This window comes from Parasteatoda tepidariorum, chromosome 1 (assembly GCF_982258835.1).
Source record: "Parasteatoda tepidariorum strain Cologne lab strain chromosome 1, Ptep-v5.0, whole genome shotgun sequence".
Classification (NCBI taxonomy): Eukaryota; Metazoa; Arthropoda; class Arachnida; order Araneae; family Theridiidae; genus Parasteatoda; species Parasteatoda tepidariorum.
The window spans coordinates 36,847,003-36,874,313 of NC_141755.1; the positions used below are offsets into that span (position 1 = coordinate 36,847,003).

At 27.8% G+C, this 27,311-nt stretch overlaps 1 long non-coding RNA gene across 1 annotated transcript in view; it reads left to right on the forward strand.

Moving 5' to 3' along the window:
- Positions 1-3,158: 3,158 nt before the first annotated feature.
- The window catches only part of LOC107439926 (uncharacterized), a 49,019-nt gene continuing 24,866 nt past the window's right edge, over positions 3,159-27,311 (forward strand). Inside the window, exons 1-2 of the long non-coding RNA XR_011636622.2 lie at positions 3,159-3,439; positions 7,922-7,982. This is a non-coding gene — a long non-coding RNA (uncharacterized LOC107439926). The remainder of the gene's footprint in view (positions 3,440-7,921; positions 7,983-27,311) is intronic.

Here is a 27,311-nt window from a genome sequence, read left to right on the forward strand (position 1 = left end):
AAATTCATCATTTATTATAATAGTGAAACCTATTATAGCCTGACAATTTATCTATTTCATATGTTGACCGATGAAAGAATATGAATTTGTCAACGAATGTCATTAAAAGCTATTCAAAACATTTAATAAGTTGGCCAAAAAAAAAAAGACTTTTTTAGAAAACTTTATCTGCTTTTAAGTCATGATATATAATTTCACTGAATTAATGAAAGGATATAAAAATCTAGTCTAAGCTTTTTTAAGCGTAGAGCGTTTGGGGAATTAATTAATTAATTTTTTTAATATATACTTAGGTTTGTAATTACAGATATCAAAATAAACTAAAAAACGCTGGAATAAATATTGAGTTTTCTATTTACGAATTAATACTTTATGATATTTTTTATGATAAATTACTGCCACGCATCACTTACAAGATTTCTCTTTTTAATCAAATCAGATTAAAAATGAATTTAGGTAACAAAATGTATTTCTTTCCTTTCTGAAGTTAAATTTTAAATTCTTTGCAATTCAAAAACGTTAATGAGAGTTGCTTTGAATGTGATTAAAATGTGGATTTTTTTGATAGGTTTAGAAGTTGTTGTAGAAAAAAAAGCATTGTTTATGTTTTTGAGAATAAATACAAGTTCCCGATACATTGGAAAGGTTACGCATTATTTTTAGTTTTTGTGGTCAGTTATTTAGTATTTGAGTAAAAAACTAATAATATTTCAAAGATATCATTTAGCAAAATAAATACAAATGTCTTAAATTCAAAGCTATATTTTGAAATAAATTCTCACTATAATGAGGTAATGTATAGGGAGATAAACAAAAATTCTGATAAAATTACCGTGCTGTTTGGTAATGACATCTCTGGTTAAAAAAAAATCATAATTCCGATTAATGAAACCAAATTATACAGTGTAAAAAAACCAAAATGGGCAATAAAAATTTACAGTGCAAAAATACCATTCATTTGGTAATTTTTTAGGTTCATAGGGTAACTGTTTAGTAGAAATTCCGGTTTTACAAACACATGTAGCAAAAAATTAAAAATAAACTGAACAGTGATAAGTAGTTTTTATGCCGGCTACAAAGAATGATAAAATTACCCAATTTTACCACAGTTAACAAATTTTATCACACATCATAAAGCCATATTTTATAGTAAATCTCACCAAAATTATTACCAAAGCTCTTCAGTAAAAGTTACCGAGCTCTTTGGCGTGCCCATAGAACCAGACACAAGAGCCGGACAATTGACCATACCTTTTTTCTCAGTGTACGCTTTATTCTAGAAAAATTAATATATTTCCAATTCAAGGTCAAATGATCTCTATAGTAATACCTCGCTGTCGTCTTTTAAATTTTAACGTTTTACTCCTCACAAAATACAAAAATATATACGTCTCATTTTATATATTAAATGATAATAGCCAACATTTAGAACAAATCAAATTTATAAAGAAAAATACATACTTCCAAAATGATTTCATAGATTATCGATCAAGAGAATAAGAAAGAATCCAAAAAGATTTCTGGATAATAGAAATTCAATAAATACATGGATCATATTGCTTGGTCAAATATTTTTTGCGATCATAACAAGGATAGAGAGTTAATGGAATATGTCAGCAGGAGGATTTATATTTACCGACTATAGCTTCCTTTGCAGTTACTGCAAATAAGAGTAGTTCGGTAGTAATACGTGAACGTGAACAAATTTTTTTATTACTTCTCTTTTGTTCATATGTTTTTCAGTTTTAGTTTGAAAATAAAATTTCTTTATAAATTTATCAAAATGATCAAACAGATTTTTTGAACTGGAGTTGAATAGCCAATCTATATAGGTTAAATTAGTTTTTGTATCTGCTTTCAAAATATCGTCTGTACTAATTAATTAACATATTTGAGGCTCCCCATCACCACTGAAACTTTGAGATTAAGTCCTAGAACGTGAAGATCCCACCATTAGATCAGAAGTTATTCAGAGTGGTCTACTTTTTTATTTTGCGTTCTATATGTTTAACTTTAGGATCATATTTACTTAGGTTTGTTACTAATATTTAAACTTTTTTTAGAAAAAACCTACAAACGATGTTTCTTTATTGTTTTTTTCATTTTTTATTAATCATTTTCTTTTATTAAAAGTATTTAAATTTATAAAATGAATATTTTTTTAATCAAATAATGAAAATTTTAGTAATTATTAAAGAATGAGAGTTTTTTTAATTCACAAAATAATGTCTAAAATAACAGAAATAAAGGATAAAAAAATTATTTTGAAGTCAATTATTATAATAATACATTAGTTTTTATAGTACATGATTTAAAAATTTTTCTTTAATTGAAAGATAGTAAAAATAAAAACTAAATATCATTGATAAATATGCTTTTAAGTAAAAAAAAATAATTCAGAAATTCTATATAAGTTTTACATAGGTTTTGTAAGTTAATTTAATTAATTAACTGTGTAAATATAAATAAAAGTAGTATAATAATAAAAACAACATAACGAAAATAATTTTTTTCCATTTGGATCCTTTTTTGGAATTTCAAGCACAAAATACTTTAAAAAATATTCTTTTCTTCCATAAACTACTTTTTAAAACTTCTCTAATGATGAAAATTGATTCAGTGCATGTAAAAATTTAATCATTATTTCAGAAGTTATTTAAGGTTCTCTTACTGCACAAGAATATGCACTATTATATTCCATTAAATAAATTGTTTTGGTGGAACTAAAAATTTTAATGCGTAAAAATAAAGTTTTCGGAATTTTCCTGTAAAAGTTACTATTGTATTTATAAATGCATTTGTAAGGCAAATTGCCTTTAGAATGAACAGGAACATTATTGAAGCAATAAGAAAAATCTTCAACCGAAAATGAAGTTATAAATCTGTCAATACCTGCGACCAACGTTTTACAAAATGTTACGTTCCATAAATTTAAAAAAAAAAGTTATAATTATACCGGCAAAAAATTCTGGTAAATCCAACGTACAGTATGGTAATGATAATTTTGCTAAAAAATGTTCCTTGTCACTTAAAGAAGCAACACATTTTTGTAAATATTGTAAGCATAGAAATTATCTCTCTTTCAAGGCTACTACTAAAATTCCAGCAGATGGCGTAAGAGTTCAACGAAAGATCAATTTACCGTTTTTGAAGTTTATATCTGCGCTTGTTGTAGCTTGCAGATCTTTTTCATCACTTAGAAGTCAAAAACTTTTACCCAGTGAGAAAATAAATACAACTTCACAAAAAAATATAAATTTAATTATTCATTTAATGATAAAAAAACGGTTTTAGTTTTAAAATCATTTTCAAGTGGTTTGTCTTAGATTTAAACTGTGTTTGAACTCGTATTTTGAACATGTGACACAGTTTTAATAAAAAAAAGTGGAAGGGTTATTTGGAGCTATTATTATTTCAGTTCTTTGACTTTTGGCAACAGGTAAGAAAAAGATATATATGTGTTTTTTTCTCTAAGCAGTACTAGAAACATGATTTTGTTTTTTTAATAATTAAAAATGTTTTGATTACTAAAAGAATCATTTTTTGAAAATGTTTTATCAAAAGAGTAATACTGTTTAAAATTAATATATCGTCATATCTTTGGAAAAAGCAAACTGTCAGTAAAAGTATTAAAATCAAAACCACCCTTTCCTGTTTTCGAAATAAAACTTTAGAATATGAAAAACTTTTTTCTACTATATACGATTTTTCATTAAAGTTTTTTTGGAATTTAAAAAAAACCAAATAACAGTAGTATGTTTAACGCAAAGACATCCGGCAAAAAATGTTCAGACCTGTAATTTTTAAAATGTTAGGAAGTACCCCCTTTTTCTTCCGACCTCTGTAATTGTATCTCCTACATCATTGTTTATTTTTCTTCAAAGTCTTTTCGACAAAAGCAAAAAAGCATTTCATTAACAGCATATAATTGTAGTTTTATGTAAGAACATTTTCTAAATATGTAAAATGAAGTGATTGATTACCATCGTATTTGGAAAATAATCATCTTTACCCGAAGGAAAAAAATAAGAAGAAATAAATGAGAAGAAATAAATGAGGAAGTAATTTTACTCGATAACGAGACATTAATAATTCAAATAAAGAATGCTTCGTATTCTCCTATTTTTATTTATTTTTTTATTTTAAAAATTTCAAAATGATTTATGTCATGTGAATGACTATATAAGATTTATGTCTGGCAACATCTCTCTCTCTCTCCTTCTCTCTCTCTTTCCTCCCCCCTCTCTCTCTTCCGTCTTGCTACGTATAACATCAACTCAAGAACGAGCTTATAAAATCAAATTAATAATTCTACAACAATAAATTAGTGTCGAAATTTAAAGCAAAAGGGAAAAAAAAGCTTAAAAATGATTTCAAATTACAATGACTTTTGGAATCACGAAAAACATCTCATGTCAAGTTTAAAATTTGTATGGTCGTTCCACTATGTCAAATTTACAGGGCGGCTCACATGGTATTGTTTAGTACAAGTTTAGAAATAAGTAACTCTAAAACTTCTTATTGAATATAATGGTTTTTATAAAATTAAATTATTTTTTATTCCGCTAAATACCTTCGTAATTTAGCGTTTCTAGTTTTCAAAGTTTTTGCGTACTAAAGCAAATAACGTAACGTTTAACAGCAAAATCAAAAACAGATATAATATAGATATAACAGATATGACAGATTCAAACTGGAGAACCAAATGAAAATTTATATGAAGTAAAAATTTTTGTAAATCATTGTCATAGCGCTTTAATGATAAACTTATAAATTTTAAATCAATCATGGCTGATACAGTGGCAAAATATAGTTAAGTAAGAAAGATATATTTCAGAGCTTTAAAGGGGTATTTACACCGATTTAATAATCAAAGCTTTAAAAATCAAAAGTGTATTTAAAATTGTTAAAGTTAACAGTAGAAAATAAAACTAAACATAAACATTCCTGGATTTAATTGCAGGTGTGGTTAACGAACCATCGCTGATTATTATCTTGCAGCTAAAAAATACGAAGTTAAGAGCCAGCATGTTCTTCACTTATTCCTTATGAAACCGACCACAGTGCTGACGTAAAATATAGTACTAGTAGAGAGATCATGGGTTAGGGTCCCCTTATCGTCAGGCTGACCATGAGAGATTTTCATGATTTTCTTCTCCATGTAACGCAAATGCTAGTTAGTTCCATTAAAAAGTCCTCACCTAAGACAAATTTCTCCCAATACTTAATCAAGAGTTCCCTCGTCTTCTGGATTAGATTCAAAATTACAAGGTTACCTAAATGAACATTAGTAGTCGTAAACCCGAAAAATTGGGTCGGCTGTTCAACGACCGTTATAAAATAAATTAGATAAAATAAAATATTCCTTACGAAAAATGTGGATTAGAAAATAAGTTGAGTTGTTCCAATCAAAACAACTATCGAAATCTAACAAAAAAAAGCTATTAAGTTAAAAAAATACATTATTTTTTATTTATTATAGCTATAAGTTAGTCACAGAATTTATAGTTTCTTAAAAAATTTATAATTATATGTTTATATTGAACGATGGATGTGAATATCATTTAATAACACAAGTAGTTTAATATTTTGGATAAATACGGTAACCGTTATATTTAATTATTTTTATTATTGACGTATTTTAAACATGGATAATTTTTAAAGATTTACATGTGCATTAGCTTTCCTTCATTAGTGGTTAGTTGGAAAATTCTTTACCTTTAATTTTTATTACTAAAACTAGAGATATCGGAATATTTCAATTTTTGGCTTATAATTATTCTTATTATTACGCTCTTTAGTAATAAATATAAAATGTTATAACTAAATAACTCTCTAATTAACCGTATGTGGAATCTAGAGACAAGTGAAGAAATAAACAACTCCTAAAATAATACAATATATAACTCATTTTGTAATCTTGTCATTATACTTGAATTTCGTTTAATGTGTGAGAGAATACCTTTGAAACCACAATTTTAAATATTTTTTAACTATTTAGAGCACTTAAAATTAAACTAGATAACAACAACAACAGTGACCAGATTACTAAATAAACAATTTCTAAATTAAGACAGTAAATAACGTATTTTTATAATCTTGTTGTTATACTCGAATTTCGTTTCATGTGTGAGAGAAAACTTTTAAAAACACAATTTTGAATATTTTTCAACTATCTAGAGCACTTAAATATAAACTAGATAACAACAACAACAGCGACTAGATTACTAAATAAACAACTCCTAAAATAAGACAATAAATAACTAATTTTTATTATCTTGTTGTTATACTCGAATTTCGTTTCATGTGTGAGAGAAAACTTTTGAATACACAATTTTGAATATTTTTCAACTATATAGAACACTTAAAATTAAACTAGATAACAACAAACGACTAGATTACTAAATAAACAATTTCTAAATTAAGACAGTAAATAACGTGTTTTTATAATCTTGTTGTTATACTCGAATTTCGTTTCATGTGTGAGAGAAAACTTTTAAAAACACAATTTTGAATATTTTTCAACTATCTAGAGCACTTAAATATAAACTAGATAACAACAACAACAGCGACTAGATTACTAAATAAACAACTCCTAAAATAAGACAGTAAATAACTAATTTTTATTATCTTGCTGTTATACTCGAATTTCGTTTCATGTGTGAGAGAAAACTTTTGAATACACAATTTTGAATATTTTTCAACTATCTAGAACACTTAAAATTAAACTAGATAACAACAACAGTGACCAGATTACTAAATAAACAATTTCTAAATTAAGACAGTAAATAACGTATTTTTATAATCTTGTTGTTATACTCGAATTTCGTTTCATGTGTGAGAGAAAACTTTTAAAAACACAATTTTGAATATTTTTCAACTATCTAGAGCACTTAAATATAAACTAGATAACAACAACAACAGCGACTAGATTACTAAATAAACAACTCCTAAAATAAGACAATAAATAACTAATTTTTATTATCTTGTTGTTATACTCGAATTTCGTTTCATGTGTGAGAGAAAACTTTTGAGTACACAATTTTGAATATTTTTCAACTATCTAGAACACTTAAAATTAAGCTAGATAACAACAAACGACTAGATTACTAAATAAACAACTCCTATAATAAGACAATAAATAATTCATTTTCGTATAATCTTGTTGTTATACTCGCTTTTCTTTTCATTTATTAGAGAAAACCTTTGAAACCTCAATTTTGAATATTTTTCAACTATTTGGAACACTTAAAATTAAACTAAATTACAACTAGATAACTAAATAAACAACTCCTAAAATAAGACAATAAATAACTCATTTTCATTATCTTGTTTACACTCGCTTTCGATTTCAGTTGTGAGAGAAAATTAAAAATGAACTAGAATAATGAATCAAATTCTGGTAACTTTTATCATACTTTTCTTTGCAACGTCTGTTAGATATAAACTTGATTTAAATGTAATAATTTATATTCAGATCCAAATATATTCTTATGTGATATAGAAAAAAAGTAGCTTATACTATCCGAGTACAATTTTTGTTTTCATGCTTATAAGCCATTGAAATATTATGGTTAATACTACTCGTAGATTAACTAAACTCAAAGTAGCCACGAATTTACGTAATCCCTAAAGATGACCATTCTTACAATATTTTAAATTTGTACTATAAAGATAGATTTTAAATCAAATTTAGCTTTTGTATCACGAATTACATAGCCACAATTTCGAAAGCTTAAACAGCTAAGCAAATTCAAATTATAAAATTATACTTTCATAAGGGAGTTCTTTGGTAATTCAAACAACTAATTATATTAGCAACTTTCTCTGAGAAACATTTACATCAAATTTATAATTATGTATTTAAATATTGGATTCGGATTTACATTAATTATTTGCTCATATCTGCCTAATTTTGCAGTTGTTTACGCATTGAATTGAATACACATCGAATTGAGAAGCTATTTCGAAATCTTAAACAGGTAAGAAAATTCAAATTATAAAATTATACTTTCATAAGTGAGTTCTTTGGTAATACAAACAACTAATTATAATAACAACTTTCTCTGAGAAACATTTACATCAAATTTATAATTTTGTATTTAAATATTGAATTCGGATCTGCATTAATTATTTGCTCATATCTGCGCAATTTTGCAGTTGATTACGTTAAATAAATTAGTTAAATTAAATACATACGCTTACAGGCATTTTACATTTGCAAAGTATACAAATCATATTTCGGATATCCTAAATTGGCTGCCTAGAAATGTTCGAGAGAAAGACAATTACTGTAGATTAAATCTACTTTTAATAGCTGTGGTACTAATATTAGAAAATGGATATTTGCGAGATTTAATTTCTCTGGAACGATTTCCTATAATTGGACGATTCAATGATTTTCCACAATATTTAAGCAATCTTAATTTACAATCCTTTTGTATTGTTTCTTTATTTTTAAATTGATTATCATTTTCTAAAATGTCCACTCAAAATATTTTAGAACAAACTTCAAGTGTTATTTAGATGTATACTATAATTTACATTATTAAAATTAAGACTAAACCTTGAAAATGAACTTTCTCCATTAAGTACAATCCAGTTAATATTAACATGTTTACTTACCATGAATACATAGCATATTTTTATAATTAATACTCTTAATATGTCTCAGAAAGCGAAATTATTACAGAAGAATTTTGCATGATTGCATGGCACCATATTTGTCACACATTGTGGTATTGCATTGTAAGTATGTTATTGTGTGCAGGATATTGTGTATTGTGTGTCTGTAACAAGAGTGTTTTATATATTAAATTTCTCAACCTACTACTTAGATGAAAAGTATCTTTTATTTATTTTTAATCGAATATAAGAAATTGCTTTTAATGTTTTAATCATTATATTTATTATATTTTATAAAACTGTTATGAAATTTATATTTCTATTTTTACGGATGTTAAATGATAGTCAAGACGAAGCACATATTGATCTTAGCTTTATTATATATATATATATAATATAATTGTATATATATATATATATAATATATAATATAATTGTATATATATATATATATAATATATAATATATTATATAAACTATATTATATATATAATATATTAAAATATTAATTTGATAATTGCACTTGCCCGGTAGTCCTTACACTAATACCATTTTTAAAGTCAAGTGTTCCACTGAACGGTATTCCGAACATTGATGGTTTTCCTTATCTATTCCAATCGGATATTAAAATATCGAGTAAGAGTTAAAATATCAACGAATAAATTAATAACAAATTTGACCTAGCGAATATTTTGGACATTCACCAACGCTACTATGTGATTTTTGTAATTTACACTGTTAAAATTTTCATTCTGAAATTATGGTAAGATAACTGGCAGCTGTCTGTCCATCCAATTAACCGTAAAGTTTACGGTAAAGAACATTTTTTTCACTTTATGGTTTTGAAACCATTTACGAAAAGTATGGTTATAAAACTATAAACACAAAACTATACGTTTTTTTTTAACCATTTACCACTAGCATTTTTCAAAAACGTGAATAACTAGACATAGGAGCTCGGCGTTTCGTAAGGTAATGGACATTGGAGATTGCCGTAAATTCTTCAATTGTTGATGGGAATGGAGGAAATATTGCAGTTTCAACACTAGGACTCGAACTCCAGTTCTGCCGGTCATGCTGAGATTGACAGATAAGCCCGCTCGGCTATGATATGTACGCATTTGCAATGAACTAAGTAGCTTCATTAGGTGTTTCTAGACGAGGCGACAAAATTCCGGTTGTTTGACCGCATGAGGTGAAAGCAGTTAATAAACAGTTTTTCTCAAACTTAACAGTTTGATTACTATTTTACTTATGGTTATTTGACTGTTTTGATTAAATGTGGTAAAATAACCATTCCATAAATTGTTATTTAACCATTTTTAAGAGAAATTTCTAACAGTGTACTGGTGATAGTTGACATTCTCCAGCTTCACGGTAACGTAATATATGTGTAATTAATAAATGTTTATGAAATATGGAAAATGATAAAAAAAAATTTTTATTTATTTTATAGCACGGAATATTTTTGTCTTATAACTAGAAAAGAATTCCAGTTTCTTAAAAAAAAATCTAAAATTTCTGAATTTTATAAAAACCATATTTCTCTTATCTCATCTCTTTTTATGTTTAGACTCCAACAAAATACAACATCGAATTTTCAATATCGCTAAAGGAACTGAGACAGAATCGTGCAAACATTACATTCCTATTCTTCATGCTTAAGGATCTAGAAGGCAAAAGAATTTATGTTTATTTTTCTGAACTTCGCGACCATTTTTATTTCGCTTTTGGATAAAGTTATTGAATCTCGTTTATTTAAATCTGATGTGTGTTTTTGTCAGGATTGTCTCTCGAAAGAAACAGCAATACCCTTGAGCAACAGGAAAGAAATATTCGTATAGTCTGATCAGTATTCTACATACTAGGAACTTATTTTGCAAAAGTGTTTAAAATGTTTTATGCAAACAAGTGATATTATTTCTCGAGTACGAGGATCATATTAATTTAGTTTATATTCTGAAACTTTAACTCTCGTTTGATGCATGTAAGATATAGCTTTTCGGTCTCAAAATATATAAAAGAGATTTTTGAAATAGTTATTTTGTATATACACAGTGAAAATTCTTGCTCAAATGTCACGAAACTTTCTTCATTTCTGACGAAACTATATCCTGCTATATGCTCCGAGCAAAAATTTCATAAAAATGACGATGTAACCATTCTATTTTATAACAGTCGTTGAACAACCGACCTAAATTTGAGTTTATGGCTACCAGTGGTCAAATCCATAATTGTGTAATTTTGAACCTAATCCAGAAAACTCCTCCAGGATCTCCTGGAACAAGTATTGGGATAAATTTGCCTTCATCAGGAGATGTTTTGATGGAACCAACACGCAATTGCGTTGAGAGGAAAACCACGAAAACTTCCCACGGTTAGCCTGATGGCAAAGGGACTATGCATTAGTGTCCAAAGTAATCACACATCTTACTGAGGTACTCATTTGTGTTACAGCCAGGCGAGAAGACTCATTTTTCATGACTGTTTGGAAATCATCCAATGAGCATCCTTTATATTTTTTAATTTTATTATTTTTTTATTTTATTATTTTTTGATATATCGATGCTTGAGTTATTTTGCATAATAATAACTGCACATTGTCTTCACTAAATATGTATTCAGTTTAATTTCATCAATCAGCATCTATTATTAATTGTTCTTAATTATTCCAAAAAATGTAATTGCTCCTTAGCAATGGACAATTTCAGAATCTCTTAATTTTTTTATTTTATTTTCAATAGTAACGTATTGGAAATTCTGTTCTGAAACTGAATTTTTTCAGACACATTTTTGTTTATTCAGTTATTAAATATTTAAATTAGCAAAAAGAGTTCTGTAGAGTTGAAGAATTTTTCTTTAGTAAATTTTTACTAAATGCAGTTAATGGCTTCGTTTTTCTTACCATGTATTAAATATTTAAATACACATTAACGCTTATATTTATTATTCTTTCAGAAAATAGGGATTTCGCTACTATTCGAAATTAGTTTTATTTTTAAATCTATAAATTTTAATTCCGGTTTCTGCAATATAGGATTTACAAAGTATGATTATTGTTAATTCCACTCATTATTTTTTAAAACACTTCGCAGTGCTTGCAATGAAAAAAGCCTCATACATTTTGAATTAAAATGATTGAAAAAGTCTTTGGATAAGCATTCGGTATTGCCGAAAAGGAATCAACACTTCCAAGAATCTAGTTCACTGAAATACAACTGTATGTATAAAATTTCACTTAATGTTATTGAATATATCCACATAATTTCAGTGATACGTTTTAGTTTCACTAAAGCTAAAGAATAATAAAAAAAATAAGCTTACACAAAAGGAAAAGAAATTCTAATGCACATTCTTTATTATTTATCAAATAGTTAAAAAATATAGTTAGTTATGTTTATATTTTTCTTTTTCTTTGAGTAAATAGCTACGTTTCTATGGCAAAACATTATTTTTCTAATACGCATTTATAAAATTCAATTCCTTTTTACTGTAATGTAATACTAAATAAATGCGTATGCTTGATTTTGAACACTATTGTAACATAGATTAACGCAATTAAAATAAAGCTAATAAAATCTACTGGAATATACTGCTTTTTTACATTCAACTTTAAAATATTTCTGCTAGGATTAAAATGTTTATGCTACAAAGTTTTGCTGGGATCACTAGTTTTTTAAGAGGCTTATGATATGCTGAAGAGGCAATTCTCTTCTTTGAATTCAATCTTCAATAAAAAAAGAAATAGAGAATATCAATTACTTAAGCTTTTCTGCATTTTTAAATCTTAAACTATTCTATCAAAAAATTTCTTCAAGATTTCTTTCTTTTAGCATGAAACTAAATCTTCGAAATGAATTTGAAATATAAGTTAAAATTAGGATTAATATGGTTAAAAAAGGAAAGAACAAACTCTTTTGTATTTATAACACATCATTTAAATAAGTAATACGCGACATATATAAATCATTCTGACACTTTTTTAATCCCTTGACATGTCATTTTAAAACTCTAAATTTTAAGGAATTATTCATTTTTGGATGTAGAAATTATCTTTGATTGTACTGTAAACAACAACTCGCAACGGAATGTTGAGTTGAAGACGTCTGAGATACGTCAATAATTGTTTTAACATAAGAAACAAATGACGTCTCTCAGACGTCTTCGTACGTCAAAAAGGGGTTAACTGAACTAAAAAATTTCGCCAACTATTAATAATGTTTCAGCGGGTACCATTGAAATTTAACATTTTAAAAATACGTTATAATAAACTCACATTTTCAATAAGCTATGTTAGATCACAATTTATTATACAGATTGTTATTGACCATCTAAAATAGTTTGATTTACTTACGAAAATTCAAACGAAAGCAAGAAAGTATTGGCTTTCGCAGCACAGCGATTGTTAATGGACGGCAGATGGACGCGTGTGACGTCGGTTCATGAGTAATCACGTGACTCTCTGTTTCAGGTGAAAACGAAAGTAAGCGTTTTTTTGCTTAAAAATAACATAATAAATAGTATTCTTTGGAAAGTAATGAACTGGTAGTTTTAAGGGGTTCTGAATGCATTAAGGTTTTAAAAAATATTGACTGCAATTGACCATTGTCAAGCAGTGTATTACAATCAGAATATGAAAAAAAGAGAATAACAGGTGCTATTATAGATTTTTATTTGTACAATTCTTTAATTTAGTTTCTATCAAAACTTTCCCCCACCATACCCCTATCATTTTTGTGAATTACTACAACTAGTGTGTTTAACATAGGAATGGAAGCAATGCAAGTTTTAAGTTGTTAACGTGCCTCCAAAAACCCACCAACTGATGTAACATTTTGTTAATGAAATTATAAAGAAAACTACAAAATTTTTAATTTTTAATTAAAAATTTGAATTTGAATTTGAATTAGAATTAGAAATTTGTGTTCACTCTACCAAAGTTCAAAAATTTCGGGATAAAATTGTTTTTTGAGCCGTGGTGACTGAGGAGATAGAACTTTCGCCTTCCAATCAGCTGAACCGGGTTCGTCCTCAGTGATAGACCGAACCTCAGTGATAAAACAAAATATCCTCTGTGATAGTCCAATCATGAGTCTTGCTGTCGCTGTAACCGTGAGAGAATTTCGTACTTTTCCTCTCCATGTAACATTAATGCGGATTAGTTCCATCAAAAAAAAATCCTCCACAGAAGCAAATTTCTTACAATATTCGATCCAGGAATTGCCTTCTCTCCAGGATTGAGTTCAAAATTACAGGTTACGGAGCTAAACAGTTAACCCAAAAATTGGGTTGGCTGATCAGTGGCGGTTACATAATTAAGTTGTTCTTAATGGATATTGATATTTTGTGAATGGTTTCTAAAAATTAGTTAGTTTTTACAAATCCCTAAAAAATAATTTAATAGGTTTTTATTTTAGGCACTAATGTTAGGCAATAAATCAAGGAAAGAAACTTTTTATATAATATATAGAGTGTTACTTTCTTTTATTTATTGCCTTTGATATAATATTCATGGATAAAAATTGCATTAAATTTGTTGACGTTGCACTTCAAAACCAGTTAAGAAAATTTGCCAAATAAATATAAAATTTAAATTTTTATATAAAACGATGGAATGTTTAATGCTGCAAAAATATTTTAACGTTTTACATAAAACTTACTGTTGTTGCAATCTTTACACTTCAAATCCATATTAGAAAGTTTGCAAAAAATATTCATTTCTTCCTTTTTCTTTATAAAATCTTGTAATGTTCACATCCGCAAGAATATTTTATAATTTTTTCTAATCATTATAAGATTCGTGGTGCTCGTATTTTAGATCTAAGAAAGCATTTTTTAAAAAAAAATAAAGTTAAAATGAAAAATAGTTAACTCTTTTATTATTTGCAATAGCACAAATACTTAAGCCACCGTTGTATTGTTTACAAAATGTAATGCCTTTAGTCTTTTAAAACTCTTTCAAAAATGTTAAACTTTTTTTTATCCTTCTTCTTTGCAAAATAAAGTAAAATTTGCAGCTTCAAAAATATTTTTTATCTTTTTTTTACAGGTTAAAAATTCCTTGTCTATCTATATATGAGATCCTTGTATAGCAGTTTCTGAGATGGCTTTTTTTCACAAAACGTATACAACGAAAGAAGGAACACTAGGAGTATAAAAATGCAAAAATTGCCATTTTTGTCTACTTTACAAATTCCGAAACCACAATTCTTCCAAAAATAAAAACAAACCTTCTTGTTCCAAAAAGAAAAGAAAAACACACACACACAATTCAAACAAGAAAATAAAAATGTAGCAGATCAGATGGTAAACTAAGCTGACTTATTTCCAAGGAGGTGCAGAAAGCGCAAGTGAAGTGTAAAAAAGAAGGCAATACAACGAAGGAAATATGTATGAGGAAGGAAATCAAGAGGCTGAAACTCATTACACTTTCGTTCCACTATTGCCTTCCACCCACAAATAAAAACAAGTCAAGCGTTGTTTTGGTTGAAACGTGAGAGGTATAGTCAATGTTCGCTGGAAGTTTAATCGATGGTGTGTTTTCTGAAAATAAAAGACAATTCATAGAAAACGATCTGGCAAAAGACAAAAAAAGAATGGGACTTGTTCTCTCTTCTAGAAAAAACGCTGAGGAATTTTTACCTTTAGTACTACGTAGGAATAATAAATGAGATCTTTCAGGAAAAAAATATGTATTCAGTCTTGCAAAAAAGCTCTTGCCTTGCTGAATTGTAAACTAGGCCTTTATGGAATTTATTATTTTTCGAACTCTTGAAACGTTTACTTTCGACATTTTCGAACCCATAAAAAGGAAAAAGGCCTTGCAAGTAAAGTTAAACAGAATCATGGAAGTAGAAAATGCAGATGTGGTGTTTTAATTTAATTCTCATGCTTATCAAATTTTAAAAGCAATCTTATGAATTTTGTGCGCTTAAAAAGATTCACTAAAAGATTTAGGATTAAAAATATTGAGTAAAAATTTTTATTGTTAAATTTTTTGAAACAAAATAACTATAAAAGTAAATAACTGCAGTAAAAAAGAAATGTCTAACGTCTATGAATTGTATGCAAAGTCAAGTAAGCTATTAAAAACAAGGAATGATCTTAGGGTGGGTTTACAATGAGTACAAGCGTCAACGTTTCAACGTTCAATGTTATCATCATTCCAATGTTAGAGGTCCTCTGAGCAAGCTCTCTCAGAGTGTATTTTAGAAAATCAGTGTTCTGGGCATGCGCAGATGACGAAATATGCCGTGACGTTGACGTCGGCAGTCACTGTGAACCTACCTTTATAAATAGAAATTATCAAGTAATTGGTTTAAATACTTTACATTTTTCTTTTATCAAACTTTATAAACCAAAAAAACGTAATATTTATTTTATTTAATTGGGTTTATTATTTCTATTTTTTTCTAGAAATGTCATTACCACACAGTATGGTAATTGTAAAAGGATTTTTTTCTCTATGTATAGGATAGATTACAAAATATATTACCTTCAACTATTCATAAATAAAAAATCGGTTCTCAGAAAAATATGTTTATTGTTGATGAATCATTGAATCAGTACATTAAAACATCATACTGCACTTGTTTGGTGTAAATGCCCTTTTTAGGTGTTAAATGTGTTTTAAGTTGAACTATGATTCCATGCAAGTTGAATCATAGCATATGGTAATCACGTTTATGATGATTTAATTTACTCGATAACATGATTCAGTTTCGCTCTATATGAATGTTAGCAAATATTAAAGATATTGCGGTTTAAAACGGCCAAAATATTTTAATACGTATAAGTATTCTATTATTTATATTCAACGTAATATAAAAAAAATATGAAACTATTATTATAATTAAAACTAGCATAAAAATTTTTATCAGAATAAACAAATACACTTGAAAATTTTTTTGTGGACTTGAATTATGCATGATTCCAAATTTAAGGAGAGAAAACCTCTGGTGAAATTACGGTACTCTAGGTGGCAGAAAAACCATATTTCTGGTTTAAAAAAACCAAAATATGCGGTATATATAACATTTATTTGATACTTTTGTCGATCATATGGTAAACATTTTCGGGAAATTCTAGTTTTCAAAAATATAGTTCTTATTGTCTTACCACACAATTTAGTAAAAATTACAAAACTGTAAAGTAAATTGCACCGAATAAATGATTTTTATGTTATGCTCATAGGTATCATGATAAAACAATTAAAATTGCACATTATGATGCCATATTTAATTGTTAATTTTAACCAAATCATTACCAAAGCGTTTCGGAAGAAATTATCTATCATCTTTTTAGTGATTCCATAGAGTGTTAAATTTTACATATTCTGGTAATTTAGATCATACTTTTTTCTAACAATGTAGTTTATTTGAATAAATGAAGCATTTTTCAACAGCATTTGCGCAAATTATCATTTATTGCACAATTCGGATATCTGTAAACTATTTTATATTTTTCATTAAAAATTAGTCATTTAAATAGATAACACTTTAATTAAAATGCATAGTTGTTTAACTGTAAAATGTCCTTAGAAATAATTTTGAACTCTCTTGGGATGCAAAATAAATGATATTCACGTAAAATAGCGATTTTATTTAATAAAATTTGAATATCTAATAAAAGTAATCGCAACTTTATTAAAAATAATGAACGCTGCTTTAAATTTTTATCTTTCTTTTACTAATTTTTATTAAACTATTGCTTCTTTTTAGCAGCTAGAGAAACTATTTGATGCATCAACAATATAGTCATCGCTTTTAACTATTATAATTAATTAGCAATAAGAAAGTTTAATGTCAAGAAATATATTTGAATTTTAAAAAAAAATTGAAATTTCTCGAGAAATAATTGCATTATTGATAAAAAAGGCATTATTAATTTGCTAACTAAATTATATGGAAAATAGTTGTAAAGAAAAAGAGCTATATCATTAAAATGTCGTATTTTCTCATTAGAAATATAAAGTAGCAGAATTTACTTCACAAAAATAAATTGTCTTATTTAGGTGAAACTTTTTCACTTGAGATAATGGTTCTTTTTTATTTGTTTGTACCCAAATTCGATTTACAAAATTATGAACAATAAATTAAATTGCTCAAGTCGATAAATATCAAAATTAATAAGCTTCAGTATTCGCATAAGCCTATCTGCGCATGAGCTGCAAAGGCAAAGAACTTTTATAAGATAATATCACAAAGAAAACAGCACAAAATAAAATTATTTCAAAGTATTTTAAAAGAAAGAAGAAAAAATATTTTTTTAAAAAATCTTTTAATAATTTTAATTGAATTATTGAATTTTATAATGTTTCATGCCTCTCTTTCTCTTCATATATATATATATATATATATATATATATAGTAAGCATATAAAATTATATTCTATCTAGAGAGACATTGAGGTCCAAATGACCGATATAGATATTTGAATGTATATTAGGTAGATATAGCAAGCGGAGTTTACTCCATTACAGATCTTTATTTTAGTCTAGAACGGGTCTGATTAGCTCGACCATGTGCAATTTTTTTCATTTTATTTATTTTTTCACAGGAGAAATCCACCTCTTTCTTGTTGTTGCTCTCCAATCCGTCGTAATTGCCTACGCAATTATCAATTATTTCGATTCAGATAGCATCAAGGTATATGCTCGTAATCGCCATAGCCATGACTAACTTGCCGTTCCATCAGAGAAATGGTAAAGTTTTGTGAAAGTTTCTAATTTGTATTTTATAATAGGGGAAACTAATAAGTTCAAAGAAATGTATTTGCCGTTAAAAATTACGTTCATTAAATTTTTTCCAGTGCATGAAAAATAAAAAATATGGGTCTTTTATAAATAATCTGTCTGGCTATGGAATTTCAGTCAAAATATTTTTTGAGCAGTTATATAAATTTGTACGTAGAGCTAATGAAATATACTCATTTTTCTGTGAAATATGTTAAAATGCAAAAAATTACTAGTGTGCATTTTTTTCAAAGATGAATTTTCAAAAATTAAAAAATAAAGGAACAAGAGGAATTTGTCTTAAATTAAGAAGCTATGTGATCAGATTAAAGAACAGGAATCACAAATAAAACTTCATTCATGCTCCCCTTCATTGTAGCGACATATTTAACACTTAGCTCAGTGACAAATTCGTGACCTCGGGATTGCATTATTTTGAACATGCTCACATTTTCATTAAATGATGCTTGTAGATAGTGATAACAAGTTTCTGAACTCTCCATTAAATACTTAAAATTTGAAATGAAAACAACGAAGTGTGTATTTTATCATGGGGAAGTGCCATTTGGATCTTCTTCTAGTATGTAAAAGGCCTTTTCAAACTCTAGAGAGATCTATCTATCCATCTATATCTATCTATCTATATATATATATATATAAGTATGTAATATTCCACAGGATATAGTGCTTGGCACTGAGCATCCGTCGATTTTATTTACACAAATGATGGAAATGGCCAGTTAAAAACATAGCGATATTTAATTTACCGATTACTTAATCAAACGCAGACAATTTCAACTACTTGAGGTAATGAATTAAATACACTTTTACTAATAGATGATAAAAAGTTGTGACGCTTTCTTTTTCACTACTGGTTGAAATACGCAGGCAACCGAATTAGATGATTTCGTTCGAAATACTTACTGATATACAAAAACAAACAATTGAACTGAACAAAAGAAGTGAAGTTTTACTCATGCACACACGTAGTGGGTAATTTTTGCCTAAAACGAGTTAATTTAACAAGTCGTTAAATTGATAATATTAAATTTCACTGGTTTAAGTAAAAATGTAGAGAAGATGCATACATATATATATATATATATATATATATATATATATATATATATATATATATATATATATATATATATATATATATATATATATATATATATATATATATATATATATATATATATATATATATATATATATATATATATATATATATACATATATATATATATATATATATATATATATATATATATATATATATATATATATGTATATATATAAGTTCAAAATGAAGAATAAAACAAAGAAAAATTATAGACATATGAAAAAAAGGGGGTGGGAAATAATAAGTAAAAAAAAAACAACAAACATTTTATTTAAAAAAAAAAAAAAAAAAAAGTGAAATGTTAATTAAAAAACCGGAAAAAAAGCCGGAAAAAAAAGATATAATCTTTTCTTCAGCCCACACGATTATATCCGCAAAACAGAGTGCTTTCTGATATTGTATCAATAAAGCCAAAGCAAAATATATTAATACAATAGTGTGAGGAGCACTCAAAAAAAATTTTTTATAAGATAACTACATAAAAATAGATCATAAAAAGTAAATATAACATGTAAAAACAGATAATAAAATAAAATAAAAAGAAAAAATAAAATAAAAAGAAAAAACATTAAAAAGGGGGACTATAAAGCGAGTAGCAAAATCATAACAACTTACATGGACAGTTATTTTTCAAGAATGATTTAAAAATGTTTTCGCAGAAAGATTGCCAGATTACAAAATATGAAAACAAAAGATGAAAACAAAAGCGCAAATTGAGTGTAACAAAAGGGTTCTAAAGTGTCGTTCTTACTGCACTGCTGAAGTGATTTGTTATTCTGAGTTTTGATTTGTTAGTTACCAAGGATGGGCCCGAAATGGATGTGCACAAGGTAATATTATACTGGATAATTTTAAAAATTGATCATAAATAGTTTTAGAAGATAGATGTTTATTTAAGAAAAAATATAAAATAGAAAAGAGAAACATAAATTGCCTGCTTTGCAAATAATTTTAGCCGCGGATTTGCACGATATGGATTAGCACAAAGAAAAATTATTTAAATTATCAAAGAAAAAATTTTTCAATAGATAATTTTTAACACGGATTTGCCCGAAATGGATTTGCACATGGAAAAATTAACAAAGAAAAACTTTAGCAGATAATTTTAACCACGGATTTGCCCGAAGTGGATTTGCACATGGAATTGTATAAATTAATAAAGAAATTTTTAGCAAACAGTTCATCCACGGATTTGGCCGAAATGGATTTGCACATGGAAAAACTGTATAGATTAACAAGGGAAATTATTTAGCAAAGGAATTTTTAGTAAATAATTCTAACCACGGATTTGCCCGAAATGGATTTGCACATGGAAAGATTAACAAAGAAAAAATTTTAGTACATAATTATAGCCACGGATTTGCCCGAAATGGATTTGCACATGGAAAAATTACATAAATTAACAAAGATATTATTTAGTAAATAATTTTGGCAATGAATTTTGGCCAGAAATGGATTTGCACATGGGAATATCTTAAAAATTAACAAAAAAAATGTTTATTTTTAAGATTTTCCCATGTGCAAATCCATTTCTGGCCAAAATTCATTGCCAAAATTATTTACTAAATAATTTCTTTCTTAATTTATGTAATTTTTCCATGTGCAAATCCATTTCGGGCAAATCCGTGGCTATAATTATGTACTAAAAATTTTTTCTTTGTTAATCTTTCCATGTGCAAATCCATTTCGGGCAAATCCGTGGTTAGAATTATTTACTAAAAATTCCTTTGCTAAATAATTTCCCTTGTTAATCTATACAGTTTTTCCATGTGCAAATCCATTTCGGCCAAATCCGTGGATAAACTGTTTGCTAAAAATTTCTTTATTAATTTATACAATTCCATGTGCAAATCCACTTCGGGCAAATCCGTGGTTAAAATTATCTGCTAAAGTTTTTCTTTGTTAATTTTTCCATGTGCAAATCCATTTCGGGCAAATCCGTGTTAAAAATTATCTATTGAAAAATTTTTTCTTTGATAATTTAAATAATTTTTCTATGTGCTAATCCATATCGTGCAAATCCGCGGCTAAAATTATTTGCAAAGCAGGCAATTTATGTTTCTCTTTTCTATTTTATATTTTTTCTTAAATAAACATCTATCTTCTAAAACTATTTATGATCAATTTTTAAAATTATCCAGTATAATATTACCTTGTGCACATCCATTTCGGGCCCATCCTTGGTAACTAACAAATCAAAACTCAGAATAACAAATCACTTCAGCAGTGCAGTAAGAACGACACTTTAGAACCCTTTTGTTACACTCAATTTGCGCTTTTGTTTTCATCTTTTGTTTTCATATTTTGTAATCTGGCAATCTTTCTGCGAAAACATTTTTAAATCATTCTTGAAAAATAACTGTCCATGTAAGTTGTTATGATTTTGCTACTCGCTTTATAGTCCCCCCTTTTTAATGTTTTTTCTTTTTATTTTATTTTTTCTTTTTATTTTATTTTATTATCTGTTTTTACATGTTATATTTACTTTTTATGATCTATTTTTATGTAGTTATTTTATAAAAAAATTTTTTTGAGTGCTCCTCACACTATTGTATTAATATATTTTGCTTTGGCTTTATTGATACAATATCAGAAAGCACTCTGTTTTGCTGATATAATCGTGTGGGCTGAAGAAAAGATTATATCTTTTTTTTCCGGCTTTTTTTCCGGTTTTTTAATTAACATTTCACTTTTTTTTTTTTTTAAATAAAATGTTTGTTGTTTTTTTTTACTTATTATTTCCCACCCCCTTTTTTTCATATGTCTATAATTTTTCTTTGTTTTATTCTTCATTTTGAACTTATCTAATGAGTGCTGTTTACTTGCAGCTTAAGCGCAATAAATGTTACTTATTGTTTTTCTTAACTTTCTTAGTGTTTTCTTGTATTTATTTATTTATTATATATATATATATATATATATATATTCATATTCGACATGTTCGCCGAATATGCAGAGCAAGATTTTTCTCTTAAACTCCCCAAAGCTTTCTTTTCAGGTAAAATCAATCTGAGCAGTGATGACTCAGTGGATAGAGCGTTCACCTTCCTAGGAGGTGAACCGGGTTCGAATCACGGCGATGACTGATCAATACGAATCCAGATCCAGCTTGCACCGATCACAGTGCTGACGTAAAATATCCTCAGTGGTAGACGGATCATGGATTAGAGTCCCGTTGTCGTCAAGTTAACCGTAAGAGGTGCTAGTGGTCTTCCTCTCCATGTAACGCAAATGCGGGTTAGTTCCATCGAAAAGTCATCCCAGAAAGGCAAATTTCTCCCTATACTAGATGAAGGAGTTCTTTCATTCTCTGGATTAGGTTCAAAACTACAAGGCTACAGAGTTGAACATTAGCAGTCGTAAAATCCAAACATTGGATCGGCTTTTCAACGACGGTTATAAAAAACAAAGAAAATTATTTTTTATCTATGCCTTGTTAATACATTTTTTTTGTTTTTTTTTTTACTCCAGAAATAAAGTAGGTTTTTAGAAATATATTTTGCTTCAGTATTTTTTCATTGTAAATTAACATGACTCAAGCTCAAGTAATAAAGTCATCATAAATTATAATTATCTTCCTTTCTCATAGAAACAACCACAAAAGCTTAAAATTAGAACCAACTGGCCACTTTCATGTTTTTCTTATGGGTGATAATTTTTTTATTACGTGTTTAGCACCTCCAAATAGTGGAGCAAGCAGATTGACTTGGCAAGATCTTAAAGGGAAATACGTAACAGCTAGTAATGGAAAGTTGGTCAAAAATAATACTATTATTGACTTAAGCGTAATTTTTTATTGCATTTACAAAGATTTCTGTGCAAGAAATTGTTTTATGTTATTATTTATCTTTAAAAATTCATTGCAGTTTGGATTTTTTCGAAACTTTTATAAAGATGGAGTTATAAAATATTAAAATTAAAAGAATTGCAGAGTCCCAAAAACAGGTAAATTGGGTAAATGTTGCTAAGATATCAATACATTAGTTAAGTTTTTTAAGAAGTAGCGCAGTGAGGCAAATTAAATGGGAAAAAAAGGAAAATATCTTGCAAATATCAAAAAATACAAAAATACACTCTTCCTTTCTTTCATTGTGCTTTTAAGATTCGGTGAAGTTTGTACGCTTAGTGATTCCCATATGTGACTCAAAACTAAAATCGGATTAAAAAAAAGCTTCGTTATGTCTTACTTCCGTATTTACACAGGAGCAAAGATGGCATATTTTTTACTTCTACGTTTTCTGATAATAGCAAAGTTAAGTTTTTTCATGCCATAATTTAATACAATACAGAAACAAATGAAAAACAGGAGCTAAGAATAAGTCTAAAAATGTTTAAATGAATACAGTTCAAAAAATTATTGCATTGTAAGATTAGAAAATTCATAAAGTAAAAGTTTTTAATTTGTAATGATAAGAAAAAATATAAATGCACTGGTGGACAAAATTAAGAGAGAGAAAACATTTTACAAAATTTCTCAAAAAATAATGAATATAAATGAATGAGATTTGGTATGGATATAGCTTATTCCATGATAATAAAGTATGCAAAACAAAAATGAAAGTGCCATTCACTAGCAAGACCTATTGCCAATAAATCCAATGTAGTCTGAACTTAAGGATAAAAGATGACAATAAAAGTGAGGCTTGTACAGTGTGTGTTGCCTCTAGTATGGTGTATGGTTACCTCTGACAGACAGACAGCATGCACAACGAGTATGCATGCTGTTAATAAGGGAGTTAAGGAGGTCTTGTGGAAGACCCTCCCATTCTTCCACCGGAGTAATTTTTAACTCCAGAATGGTTCTTGGGGGGAGGTTGGCGCATCGCAATATCTGTCCCAAGAGCATCCCAAGCATGTTCAATAGGATTCAGGTCAAGGGATTTGGCTGGTCAATCCATTCGTTGAATATCCTCGCTTTCCAGATACTCATCAACCATGAGAGCCCTATGTGGTGCCGTATTGTCGTCCATAAAAATGAACTCAGGGCCAACAGCGCCTCTGAAAAGACGCACATAGCGCTCTAGTACTTCCTGCCTGTACCTCTGAGCATTCACGGAACCATTGTCAAATACATGGAGTGGTGTGCGGGTATCTTGCATGTGCGAATGAATGTGCGAAAATGCTTTCCATCTCTTAATTTTGTCCACCAGTGTAGTTGAATAAAATCTACAGATTCGATTGCTCAAGATCACTAAAACGTAATTTTAATTGACAAGCATTATGACAATATCTGATTTGAAGTACTTCCTCACTGAAACATTTTCAATTTTTAAAAGAAGTGAGTTTTATGTCTTAAATCTTTATGGAAACCTTCAATATTTTTACTGTTGGTATTATATTACTAGGTAGCTTCTTTTTCTATTTAATTAATTATTATTTGCACTATTTATTCTTCAATCTTCTAATTGAACTAATTTTCTTAACCATTAAATCAAGCAATACCAAAAATATGTTATTGAGGTACATACAAAACACATCTCAAATCAGTCAACATTTTCCTTATATAAACACGCACATTTTCTGCTACCTAAATTAAAAAAGAAAATGATTTTATGCTCCAGTTGTGCCCTAATATCGAGTAACCATGTTTCTAAAGTAATTTTTGTGATAAGATCGGTGAGCTTGACACGTATCTGCTGAAAGTTAGCATGATATTCTTGTTCATCATGCTTCAATATTTGTAAGAGCAAACAAAGTTTCTCTTCTTTCTTCAACATAATCCTCTTTACTGTTTATAGGCATGATGAGAAAACATTTTATATTTTATAATCAGAATCACAAAGTTCTTAATCTTCTTTTCCAAGCCAAATAACAAACATAACTGTTATTCAACGAAGTGATATCTAATAACTCCCTGAAGCTAAATTAGATTAAGACGAAAAAAACTTTAAAATTTACTCCGTTGTTCCGAGTCTCTGACACTAATTTCCATTGTCATATTTAAAATCATATTGGAATTTTTTTTTAAATTTTTGTTTGCGTTAACATCAATATATATTTTTGTCTTAATTAATCTTGTCTTTAATCTTATTTACCACCAAGAAATATAAAAAAATAATAAATAAGTCTTAAACTTACAGTCCCAAGCCAAAATATTAGACGCACTATAAGATTCTATGTAAAATCTTAATTATCAGGTGGTACTATACAACTTTATTTTTCTTTCGCGACTCAAACCGGTTTGTACTTGTTTGCGTTCGTGCATCAATTTTTCAAATTAGACGATATATTGTATAAATATAGAATATTTATTATATCAGGCATTATATTAGTATATTATAATAATTAGACCAAATAATTAGATGCACTCTAGTGTTTTATTGATTACACGTTATGCACGAGTTTGTATGCAATATTTTTATATTTAAACCTACATGTAATAGGCTTTTATTCAGGGGATTTTTTATATACTTCCTCTTTTTATTTATTTTCAACGTATTGCATTACAAGGTTGATCAACTGATACACAAACATAAACAAGTTTAAACCGGTTTCAGCCGAGTAAAAACAATAGGATGCTGTGTAGCATCCCCTGAAAATTAAGATTTTACATAGAATCTTATAGTGCTTCGAATAATTTGGCCTGGTACTGTAGTGCCTTAAGCTTGAAGTGAATCTTAAATTTCAAATTATATATTCCATAATATCAAGAAGAATTATCTGATGTTAGATCAATTGTCTTATTGCTTTATATCAATTGTTTTATTGTTTGTATTATCAATTGTCTTAACAATTGTCATAACAATTATTTTTATGTATTTTAAAAATTATTGAACCTTTGTTCAAAAAGTCTCCAATTCGCGATCGCAGCGCTTAAGTACGCCCGCTAGCAGCAGCCTGAAAATATTAGGCATTTATTTATGAAGTTTTCATTTAGTTCCATCTGAATCATTGGCAGAGTCAGACGCCATTTTCTAAGCAGCGAATAATAAGCAAAATTTCCCTAAGAAAAAGGCCGAAGATTTCGGAAAAACTCTCCAGAACATTGGTAAGTCTTTCAGAAACAGAACGCGCCAAACATTTAAAGAAAAATTCCTCAATAATTTTTAGCTTCTTTTATCAATAAACTTGCAACTGATAACTTCCGATTTCGGAATCGCATACTGTTACAGATGTGTGTATTACGGTAAAATAAATTTTTTCTGTCTACAGTTCATTATAAATTAAAGTGAAGTCAACATTGCTTTCTTCATTCCAATGAATAAATGAGAATTCAGAACGTTCAGAACTGTAATAGTTATAGAATATTCTTCTTCTTTATAGAATAGTATATATTTCTGTATCTACAGTGGTGGCCAAAAGTGTGGACACTTTTTGAAAGTTTCATGTTTTTCAACTTTGTGTGCTTGTAGAATATATTAATTTTCACTTAAATACAAAAGTTTATATATCAAATTGAAGGTAATTTAATGTAAAATTTAATAATGAATACAGTATTACAATATCTGTATTACAAAAAAATTTCTGCAACTAATAGTAAAATCTATCTTAGATTTGCATTTTTTTTAAATGATACTTACACAATCAATACTTAATTTTTAAGACAGCTTCACAGCGTCTGTTCATTGAGTGAACGAGTGTTTGAAGTTCATCTTTCGTAATCACATGGTGCCAAGAATCAATTATAGCTTCAATAAGTTGTCTTTTATTGGATGGACGTTTTTTTCGTGCAAGAATTTTCAAACGTCGCCACAAATTTTCAATTGGATTGAGATCAGGACTGTTTCTTGGCCATGGTAATATATCTATACCTTTATTTTGAAACCATGCTTTGCATACTTTTGCTGTGTACATGGAGCTGAATCCTGCTGAAAAATAAAGGGTCCG